The 11395-nt window shown below is 44.2% G+C and overlaps 1 long non-coding RNA gene across 1 annotated transcript; it reads right to left on the reverse strand.

Moving 5' to 3' along the window:
• Nucleotides 1–69: 69 nt before the first annotated feature.
• Nucleotides 70–10605, reverse strand: LOC118491667. The gene is made up of 2 exons (XR_004891822.1): nt 10492–10605; nt 70–297 (listed from the first exon to the last, which is right to left on the reverse strand). It is a non-coding gene; the product is annotated as an uncharacterized LOC118491667 (long non-coding RNA).
• Nucleotides 10606–11395: the final 790 nt, after the last annotated feature.

Consider the following 11395-nt stretch of genomic DNA (forward strand, 5'->3'; position numbering starts at 1 on the left):
AGATTAGGAGTGAGAAAAAATTAGTTTTAAAAAAAAACCCATTTTGATAAATAATTTTCAAAGTACCCATTTAGGTAAATAATTTTTCCAACTACACCATTTTAGGAAAAAACTCAGCACCAATGCCCCAAACCCAAAACAGATACGTAATTTTAAATAATTTATTGGCGCCCTTATACATTCCCATGATCTCGTAACCGACTCGTGTGGACCCAGTTGACCAGACTCTTACCGATTTTGCACCGTCCATTGCCACCTTGAGAGCCGCCACGTTTACCAAATTTGCCAAATCAGCACCTGAAAATACGATTAACAGATCGTAAACTGAACTGACATAAAGAATTTTGTAAATATAAACTGTTGCAGACTGTGACAACTCGAAATTTAGAACCTTTCGTTGTAACTTGCTTGAACGTTATGTGACTAGTTAAAATGATAACGTGAACCTTTTTATGTGATAAGTGCTTTGTTATGTGTGTATTGTGTATATATGTGTACGTGTTAAATGTGAACCGAGAACCCGACACGAAACAACAAGGAACCCGACTCGAGACCATGAGGTCTCGAGTGACTAGTAATCGGTTTTGGACCTTGGGCCGAGAACCTTTGGCCGGTTAGGCCTTTGGGCCGTGAACCCCACTCGAAACCCACTAAGGGTGCACCATTTGGAACTTGACTATAAATACACCATCCTTAGTTAACTTTGCCATTTTGTTGAAACATTACACCCACACACTCTCCTACTTCTCTCTCTCACCTAAACTCTAGAACACAAACACACTCCATCATTCTTGGATCTTTGGACTTGGATCGGCTCACACACACACCCGGTTGGAAGCTTTTCACACACCCTCGAAACCCATAACCGGTTAGTGTTCTTAATGTTTTGTTGAATGTTAGTGTGTTCATGTTATGTTTGTATGAGATTATGTGACAATATGTTAAGTTGTTGAGTTATACATAGAAATCGGTTCATGAATGTTCTTGTTATGTGTTGAAAATTTGCATAAATGCTTGATGTTAAAAATGGGTTCATTGTATGTTAAAAAAAGGTGAATAATGATATTGGTTACACTTGGGTTTGGATCCGAAAAAATGGGTGTTTAAACTAAACAAATCGGCTAAGGAGTATGTTTGTCATGTTAGAATGCATGCTAGTAAATCATGTCTTGATGATTGTTCATAGTTGTGGTTGAAATAAGTGTTAAATATGCTATGAACTTGATGAATATGAGTTTGAACATTTGAAGAACACTTTGAATGATAGTTAAGAATGTGAAAACCCTTGTGATTTTGATCCATCTTTGACTAGTAACCTGATTAGGAAAACTGTTAGTGGAATGCTATTGGTAGTTTCCTGATTTGGGCCTGATTATAATGTACCATTAATCTGACCATATCTGCATCAACACGTGAACTTGAAAATGACAGCTTACCGACTCGCAATCACCCGTTGCGACTCGCAACCACAGCGTGATGACTCGAGACCACGCGGTTGCGACTCGCAACCATAACAGGACAAGCCGAAACCACAGGTTACGAGTCCGGTTGCGACTCGAGACCTTAGCATGATGAACCGAGACTACGGTTGCGACACCGGTTGCGACTCGCAACCACCTGAGATCAACACACACAGCATGACTCGAGACCATGCTTGCGAGTCCGGTTGCGACTCGAGACCACACTTTTTGGGCCTTAGTTAATGGGCCAGACTGATGGGCTTCTGTGTTAACTGCTTTTACGTGTTTGGGCCTAAGTAGTTGGGCTGAACCTATGAACCGTATGTGCTACTGTTGACTGTTAACTGTTACTGCTAAACGTGCTTGCCAAACGTGTTGAACATTTGTGCACTACTTGGTTCGAATCTGATTATATGTGATATCCGTGTTAGGACGTTATTGACTACTTGCGACTTGATTGACTTTCTGTGTTTGACTGCCGAGCAAACCAAGGTGAGTTCACACCCTTTACAAAGCATGGGATTCCCTGGGTTGGGAACGGGATTCAGGAACGTGGGTTCCTCGTCTACCTTGGGTAGGACGTCAGTGGTTCAGGAATGTGATTCCTCGTCCGGATGGACAGATAAACGTACTAGACTAAAACTCTATCACGAAGTCCCTCCTTTTTGTATCGACTAATCGCCGGGCCAATGGCGAGCGGGTCATTAGTTAGATAGCGCTATTTAGGTCTGACAAGCCTCACACCGTGCCGCAGAGGACGGGCGTGAACTAATGGATCTGTGGCACGTCAATGATGATAGACATTGATGTTTTCAGGGCACATAAACATGACTACAGTCAGCAATCGATACGGTAACGAGTCTAGTATACACATGGGGTAGCCCCCACGGCTGGAGAGCCAGATGATGTACATGGGGTAGCCCCCACGGCCGAAATGCCTGATAACTACATGGGGTAGCCCCCACGGCCGGAGTGCCGGAGTAACTGGGAACGAACTGGTCACGTTTTTAAAACTATGGGGTAACCCCCACGGCAGGATGCCAGATAAAGTAAACTGTTTTCGAAACAACTAAAACGAACGCCCACCCGTGAACTCACTCAACTAGTTGTTGACTCGTTACTACATGCTTTGCAGGACCATAGGTACTCAGTGGGAGCTTGCATGGAGGAAGATCGTTGTGGGACAGGGATTGCTACAAGACTATGTTAAACTTGAAACTTTTGGAACTTATGTTATACTTTAAACTTATGCTTCCGCTTGCAACTTAAACTTATTTGTTTTGGAACACCAATCGTGAATGGTTAAACTTTTATAACTATTTATATGCTTGTTCAGTATGATTGGTGGCTGGATCCTGGGCAGTCACGCCTCCAAGCGGTAGTACTCCGCAGGTGGGATTTTGGGGGTGTGACAGATTGGTATCAGAGCCATTGGTTATAGTGAACTTGGTTTTAATAAAGGAGAAACGTTTTTGTTAAAACCAGACTATAACCGGTATAGCGCTCGACGGTCCACAACGACACTTCGCTCCTCATGCAAGGCTCGACGTTCTAGGTAATATGATGTATGTATATTGCCTACTTGTTAGTTGCGTAGTACACTGCTCATGGTATGCTTGATTAGTATAGCTACTGTTGTTTGAACACGTGCGTGCTTACTCTGTCCTACTATCGTGCTTTCGCGAACCTCTCTCACACGTGTTACTCTTGTTATGAAGAACCATGTCTGGACGCGTTAACATGACACAAGCCCAGTTGACGGCTTTGATCAACGAACGAGTTGCCGCAGCGCTCGCAGCTGCACACGCAGGAGGTATATCCTGCAGTCCGAAATTGTTCTAGGATCATTTGGATCCTACTCTCGTGAACCAACCTTTGTGATAATCTCTGTCTTTTCTTTCACATACCTTAGGTCAGTATGCTCAGGCACCGGTGTGCACTTTTAAGACCTTTATGGACTGTCGACCCACAACTTTTAGCGGCACTGAAGGAGCAGTAGGTCTCCTACACTGGTTTGAGAAACTGGAGTCTGTGTTCGAAATGTGCGAATGCCCTGAAGCGCGCAGGGTGAAGTATGCTACTGGCACTCTCGAGGGTTTGGCTCTCACGTGGTGGAATGCTCAAGTACAAATGTTAGGGTTGGTTGCTGCCAACGCCACCCCATGGGAAAACTTCAAGGAAATGATCAGGGAGGAATACTGCAGTCGTGACGACATTCACAAACTGGAAGATGAGTTCTACAATCTTAAGATGTCGGGATCGGAGATTGAGGCATACACTAAGAGATCGCATGAGCTTGCCTTGTTGTGTCCTACTATGGTGGATCCTCCGTATAAGCGAATTGAACTCTATCTCAAGGGCTTGGTGCCAGAGATCCAAAGTCATGTGACTTCAGCGAGGTTGACTACTATCCAGCAGGTTGTACAGTTGGCTCACCGTCTCACTGACCAAGCGGTGGAGCAGAACAAGTTACCGAAGCGTATAGGTGCTGCAACTACTTCTGGTACTTCTAGTGGGGATAAACGGAAATGGGATGGAACTTCAAGCAGGGGTTCAACTTCAGTGCAAACTCAGTCTCAGCAGAGAAAGACGGACGATCACAAGAGCCCCCAGTCAGCAGTCGTCTGGTGGTCAAAGTCATGGTGGATACAAGGGGAATCACCCCAAGTGCAATCGCTGCAGCCTACACCACAGTGGGCCATGCACCAGGGGCAACTGTCATCGATGCAACAAGCCTGGTCATGTTGCAAAGGATTGCAGAAGCGCATACCCCGTCAACCAGAATCGTCAGCAACCTCAGCAGAACCAGCGACAGCAGCAGGGTAACAACAAAGGGTGCTTTCAGTGTGGAGCTGAAGGCCACTTCAAGAAGGATTGTCCCCAACTGAACCAGAACAACAACAATCAGGGGAATGGTAACAATGGGAACAACAACAACAATGGTGCTAGGGGACGTGTGTTCGTGATTGGTCAAGGTGAAGCAAGGAATGATCCCAACGTGGTGACGGGTAAGTTCCTTCTCGACGACTTTTATGTTACAGTCTTATTTGATTCGGGTGCCGATACTAGCTATGTGTCACTAGAAGTTAGTAAGATGCTTAAGCGTATTCCTACACCCCTGAGCGACAAGCACACCGTAGAGCTAGCTAATGGTAAGAGTTTGGAAGCCTCGCACGTAGTCAAGGGTTGTCAGCTTATTCTCGCTAACCAGACCTTCTCTATCGATCTTATTCCTATTATCTTGGGTAGTTTCGACGTTGTCATTGGGATGGATTGGTTATCCCAACACCGAGCAGAGATTCTTTGCAACGAGAAGATCGTTCGTATTCCTGGTTTAGGTAGTGAACCTCTCATGATTCGTGGCGACAAGAGAAGTGCTGTTGAGAACATCATCTCTCTTCTTAAGGCTCAGAAATGCTTACGAAAGGGCCACACTGCGATTTTGGCTTTAGTTACTGATACCACAGAAAAGGAGAAGAAGTTAGAAGATTTTCCCGTTGTACGCGACTATCCTGAGGTATTCCCTGAGGAATTACCTGGTCTTCCGCCCCATCGCCAAGTCGAGTTTCAGATTGATTTAGCTCCTGGAGCCGCGCCTGTAGCCCGTGCACCTTATCGTTTAGCGCCATCAGAGTTGGAAGAACTCTCCACGCAACTACAAGAACTCTTGGATAAGGGTTTTATTCGTCCTAGCTCATCGCCTTGGGGAGCTCCAGTACTTTTTGTGAAAAAGAAGGATGGTACCTTCAGAATGTGTATCGACTATCGCGAACTCAACAAGGTGACTGTGAAGAATCGTTATCCTCTACCGCGTATTGACGACTTGTTCGACCAGTTGCAGGGGTCGAGCTACTATTCAAAGATCGATCTGAGATCGGGATATCACCAGCTGAGAGTTCGGGAAGAGGATGTCTCTAAGACGGCCTTTAGAACTCGTTATGGGCACTATGAGTTTCTGGTCATGCCGTTTGGGCTGACGAACGCACCGGCAGTATTTATGGATTTGATGAATCGAGTGTGCAAACCGTACCTGGACAAGTTTGTTATAGTCTTTATCGACGACATCCTGATCTATTCTAAGAGCAAAGAAGAGCACGAACAGCATCTACGACTTATTTTGGAACTCCTTCGGAAGGAACAGCTTTACGCAAAGTTCTCGAAATGCGACTTCTGGCTTCGTGAAGTCCATTTCCTAGGGCATGTGGTGAACAAGGATGGGATTCACGTTGATCCATCCAAAGTGGAATCTATTAAGAACTGGCCTGCACCTCGTATGCCGAAGGAAATTCGCCAATTTTTGGGATTGGCAGGTTACTACAGGAGATTCATTAAGGATTTCTCTAAGATTGCGCAGCCTCTCACCTTACTAACGCAGAAAGGCGTTGTTTATCATTGGGGAAATGCTCAAGAGTTAGCTTTTCAGCATCTAAAGGATAGACTTTGCAGTGCACCTATCCTTTCACTGCCAGAGGGCACAGAAGATTTTGTGGTTTACTGTGATGCATCAATTCAAGGTCTTGGTTGTGTATTGATGCAACGAGATAAAGTCATAGCTTACGCCTCACGACAACTTAAAGTTCACGAGAAGAACTACACGACACATGATTTAGAGCTGGGAGCTGTTGTTTTCGCACTTAAACTATGGCGGCATTACCTGTACGGAACCAAGTGCGCCATCTACACCGACCACAGAAGTTTAGAACACATATTCAAGCAGAAGGAACTGAATATGCGGCAGCGACGATGGGTCGAGCTGCTGAATGATTACGAGTGCTCTATCAGGTATCACCCGGGCAAGGCCAATGTAGTGGCGGACGCCCTCAGTCGAAAGGACACTACGCCTAAGCGCGTAAGAGCTCTACAACTCACGATCCATTCTAGTCTACCTTCGCAAATACGAGCTGCTCAGATAGAAGCACTGAAACCAGAAAACATTAGAGCCGAAGCTCTACGCGGGTCAAGGCAACGCTTAGAACAGAAGGAAGACGGTGCTTATTATGTAACAGGACGCATTTGGGTCCCACTCTATGGCAAATTACGAGAACTTGTGATGGATGAAGCGCACAAATCTCGCTACTCGGTACACCCTGGTTCGGACAAGATGTACCACGATATTAAAACCACGTATTGGTGGCCTAGCATGAAGGCCCACATAGCAACTTACGTCAGCAAGTGTTTGACTTGTGCGCGAGTCAAGACGGAATATCAGAAACCTTCAGGCCTACTTCAGCAACCAGAGATACCACAATGGAAATGGGAGCAAATTTCCATGGATTTCGTTACTGGCTTACCTAGATCACAGCGCGGGAACGATACTATTTGGGTGATCGTGGATCGACTCACAAAATCCGCACACTTTTTGGCAATCAAGGAGACGGATAAATTCTCCACTTTAGCAGAAATATACCTCAAGGAAGTTGTTTCGAGGCACGGGGTGCCCACTTCTATTATCTCTGATCGAGATGCACGTTTTACTTCGGAACTGTGGCAGGCAATGCACAAGTCTTTTGGCTCACGTCTTGATATGAGCACAGCGTACCACCCGCAGACGGACGGGCAGTCCGAGCGTACTATCCAAACACTAGAAGACATGCTTCGCGCTTGTGTAATCGACTTTGGCAACAGCTGGGAAAAGCATCTGCCACTCGTAGAATTCTCGTACAATAACAGCTACCACACCAGCATTAAAGCTGCTCCGTTTGAGGCATTGTACGGACGTAAATGCCGGTCACCCCTCTGTTGGGCAGAGGTGGGGGATAGTCAAATCACTGGTCCAGAACATGTGGTAGACACTACTGAGCGGATCGCTCAAATACGACAACGCATGGCGGCCGCTCGTGACCGTCAGAAGGCATACGCCGATAAGGGCAGGAAACCACTTGAGCTCCAGGTTGGGGAGCGGGTATTACTCAAAGTTTCACCCTGGAAGGGTGTGGTTCGTTTTGGTAAACGAGGGAAACTCAACCCACGGTACGTTGGACCTTTTGAGATTCTTGAGAAAATAGGCAAGGTGGCCTACCGACTGAAATTACCAACAGAACTCGGTGCAGTTCACAACGTTTTCCATGTGTCGAATCTGAAGAAGTGTCTGTCAGATGAGACGCACGTAGTTCCTCTGAAGGAACTTACGATCGACGAACAGTTGAAATTCGTCGAAGAACCTGTCGAGATCACGGACCGGGATGTTAAGGTCCTCAAGAACACTAGAATACCTCTTGTTCGAGTTCGTTGGAACTCACGTCGCGGCCCAGAGTTTACCTGGGAGCGCGAAGATCGGATGAAACAAAAGTATCCCCAACTGTTTGAGAACAGTACAAACGCTACTGAGGCTGAAGCTACGGAATTTCGGGACGAAATTCCAGATCAACGGGGGGTGGATGTGACACCCCAGGATAACCGGGAAAACCTTACAACTTGACTAGCTTCCTCAGTGAGTGCCATCAAATTTCGGGACGAAATTTCTTTCAACTTGGGGATGATGTGACAACTCGAAATTTAGAACCTTTCGTTGTAACTTGCTTGAACGTTATGTGACTAGTTAAAATGATAACGTGAACCTTTTTATGTGATAAGTGCTTTGTTATGTGTGTATTGTGTATATATGTGTACGTGTTAAATGTGAACCGAGAACCCGACACGAAACAACAAGGAACCCGACTCGAGACCATGAGGTCTCGAGTGACTAGTAATCGGTTTTGGACCTTGGGCCGAGAACCTTTGGCCGGTTAGGCCTTTGGGCCGTGAACCCCACTCGAAACCCACTAAGGGTGCACCATTTGGAACTTGACTATAAATACACCATCCTTAGTTAACTTTGCCATTTTGTTGAAACATTACACCCACACACTCTCCTACTTCTCTCTCTCACCTAAACTCTAGAACACAAACACACTCCATCATTCTTGGATCTTTGGACTTGGATCGGCTCACACACACACCCGGTTGGAAGCTTTTCACACACCCTCGAAACCCATAACCGGTTAGTGTTCTTAATGTTTTGTTGAATGTTAGTGTGTTCATGTTATGTTTGTATGAGATTATGTGACAATATGTTAAGTTGTTGAGTTATACATAGAAATCGGTTCATGAATGTTCTTGTTATGTGTTGAAAATTTGCATAAATGCTTGATGTTAAAAATGGGTTCATTGTATGTTAAAAAAAGGTGAATAATGATATTGGTTACACTTGGGTTTGGATCCGAAAAAATGGGTGTTTAAACTAAACAAATCGGCTAAGGAGTATGTTTGTCATGTTAGAATGCATGCTAGTAAATCATGTCTTGATGATTGTTCATAGTTGTGGTTGAAATAAGTGTTAAATATGCTATGAACTTGATGAATATGAGTTTGAACATTTGAAGAACACTTTGAATGATAGTTAAGAATGTGAAAACCCTTGTGATTTTGATCCATCTTTGACTAGTAACCTGATTAGGAAAACTGTTAGTGGAATGCTATTGGTAGTTTCCTGATTTGGGCCTGATTATAATGTACCATTAATCTGACCATATCTGCATCAACACGTGAACTTGAAAATGACAGCTTACCGACTCGCAATCACCCGTTGCGACTCGCAACCACAGCGTGATGACTCGAGACCACGCGGTTGCGACTCGCAACCATAACAGGACAAGCCGAAACCACAGGTTACGAGTCCGGTTGCGACTCGAGACCTTAGCATGATGAACCGAGACTACGGTTGCGACACCGGTTGCGACTCGCAACCACCTGAGATCAACACACACAGCATGACTCGAGACCATGCTTGCGAGTCCGGTTGCGACTCGAGACCACACTTTTTGGGCCTTAGTTAATGGGCCAGACTGATGGGCTTCTGTGTTAACTGCTTTTACGTGTTTGGGCCTAAGTAGTTGGGCTGAACCTATGAACCGTATGTGCTACTGTTGACTGTTAACTGTTACTGCTAAACGTGCTTGCCAAACGTGTTGAACATTTGTGCACTACTTGGTTCGAATCTGATTATATGTGATATCCGTGTTAGGACGTTATTGACTACTTGCGACTTGATTGACTTTCTGTGTTTGACTGCCGAGCAAACCAAGGTGAGTTCACACCCTTTACAAAGCATGGGATTCCCTGGGTTGGGAACGGGATTCAGGAACGTGGGTTCCTCGTCTACCTTGGGTAGGACGTCAGTGGTTCAGGAATGTGATTCCTCGTCCGGATGGACAGATAAACGTACTAGACTAAAACTCTATCACGAAGTCCCTCCTTTTTGTATCGACTAATCGCCGGGCCAATGGCGAGCGGGTCATTAGTTAGATAGCGCTATTTAGGTCTGACAAGCCTCACACCGTGCCGCAGAGGACGGGCGTGAACTAATGGATCTGTGGCACGTCAATGATGATAGACATTGATGTTTTCAGGGCACATAAACATGACTACAGTCAGCAATCGATACGGTAACGAGTCTAGTATACACATGGGGTAGCCCCCACGGCTGGAGAGCCAGATGATGTACATGGGGTAGCCCCCACGGCCGAAATGCCTGATAACTACATGGGGTAGCCCCCACGGCCGGAGTGCCGGAGTAACTGGGAACGAACTGGTCACGTTTTTAAAACTATGGGGTAACCCCCACGGCAGGATGCCAGATAAAGTAAACTGTTTTCGAAACAACTAAAACGAACGCCCACCCGTGAACTCACTCAACTAGTTGTTGACTCGTTACTACATGCTTTGCAGGACCATAGGTACTCAGTGGGAGCTTGCATGGAGGAAGATCGTTGTGGGACAGGGATTGCTACAAGACTATGTTAAACTTGAAACTTTTGGAACTTATGTTATACTTTAAACTTATGCTTCCGCTTGCAACTTAAACTTATTTGTTTTGGAACACCAATCGTGAATGGTTAAACTTTTATAACTATTTATATGCTTGTTCAGTATGATTGGTGGCTGGATCCTGGGCAGTCACGCCTCCAAGCGGTAGTACTCCGCAGGTGGGATTTTGGGGGTGTGACACAGACCTTGAACAACATCAACCTTTCGAGTAATGTATTGTACTTACATTTTGAATTTCGGTAACCTTCGACTTCTGGCTTTTTAACCGTTCACCGCCTGCATTCACCGTTGCACTAAACTAAACCATGGGGCTAATTGTACCCAATAGATAGTGTGGAACTCCTACAAATACTTAAAACGAATAACAATTCATTAATACAAAAACAACTTACATTAAATGATATAATATCACAACAATCAAACCTTTCTGATCATGAATCACTACAATATTAGTGAAAACATTCCATCCTTCATACACATATAAACCTGATCCAAAGTTCATTATTCATATAATAAATTACCAATTACTTTCAACCACAGAATAGTTAAATCATTTCTAAACCTAACCACAAAATCTTTTATGCATGTCTTTTCAACAACTAAACCAGTAACCCTAGTTTGGACTTATCCAACTAAAAAACATTTTTAATGAACTCCCTAACAATCACAGACAAAATATCCAAACAATAGATATTTCAAGAACAATTCAAGCTCAAATTCTATCATATTTCTATTAATTAGCAAAAAAACCACAGTCAAATAAACCCTAGTAAATAAACAAAAAATTTAAACAAAAAAAATAAACCCTCGTTAATAAACAAAAAATTTAAACAAAAAAAATAAACCCTCGTTAACCACAGTCAAATTCTATAAATTTAAACAAAAAATGAAGAAATCTTGTAAATAAACCCTAGACTTGTAAATAAACCCGAGAAATCTACTTACAAAGAACAGATCTACTACAAATACACCATAGATCTTGCCAGATCTTCCACCCACAAGCACCATCGTTGACGAACCCATAACCAAAAGGAAGATCTGAAACATTACCCGTTGAAGATTCAAATAACAAAAAAATAAATAAATAAATAAATAAATAAATAAATAAATAAGATATGGTAACAAGAAAG

Source organism: Helianthus annuus, chromosome 4, assembly GCF_002127325.2.
Source record: "Helianthus annuus cultivar XRQ/B chromosome 4, HanXRQr2.0-SUNRISE, whole genome shotgun sequence".
NCBI lineage: Eukaryota > Viridiplantae > Streptophyta > Magnoliopsida > Asterales > Asteraceae > Helianthus > Helianthus annuus.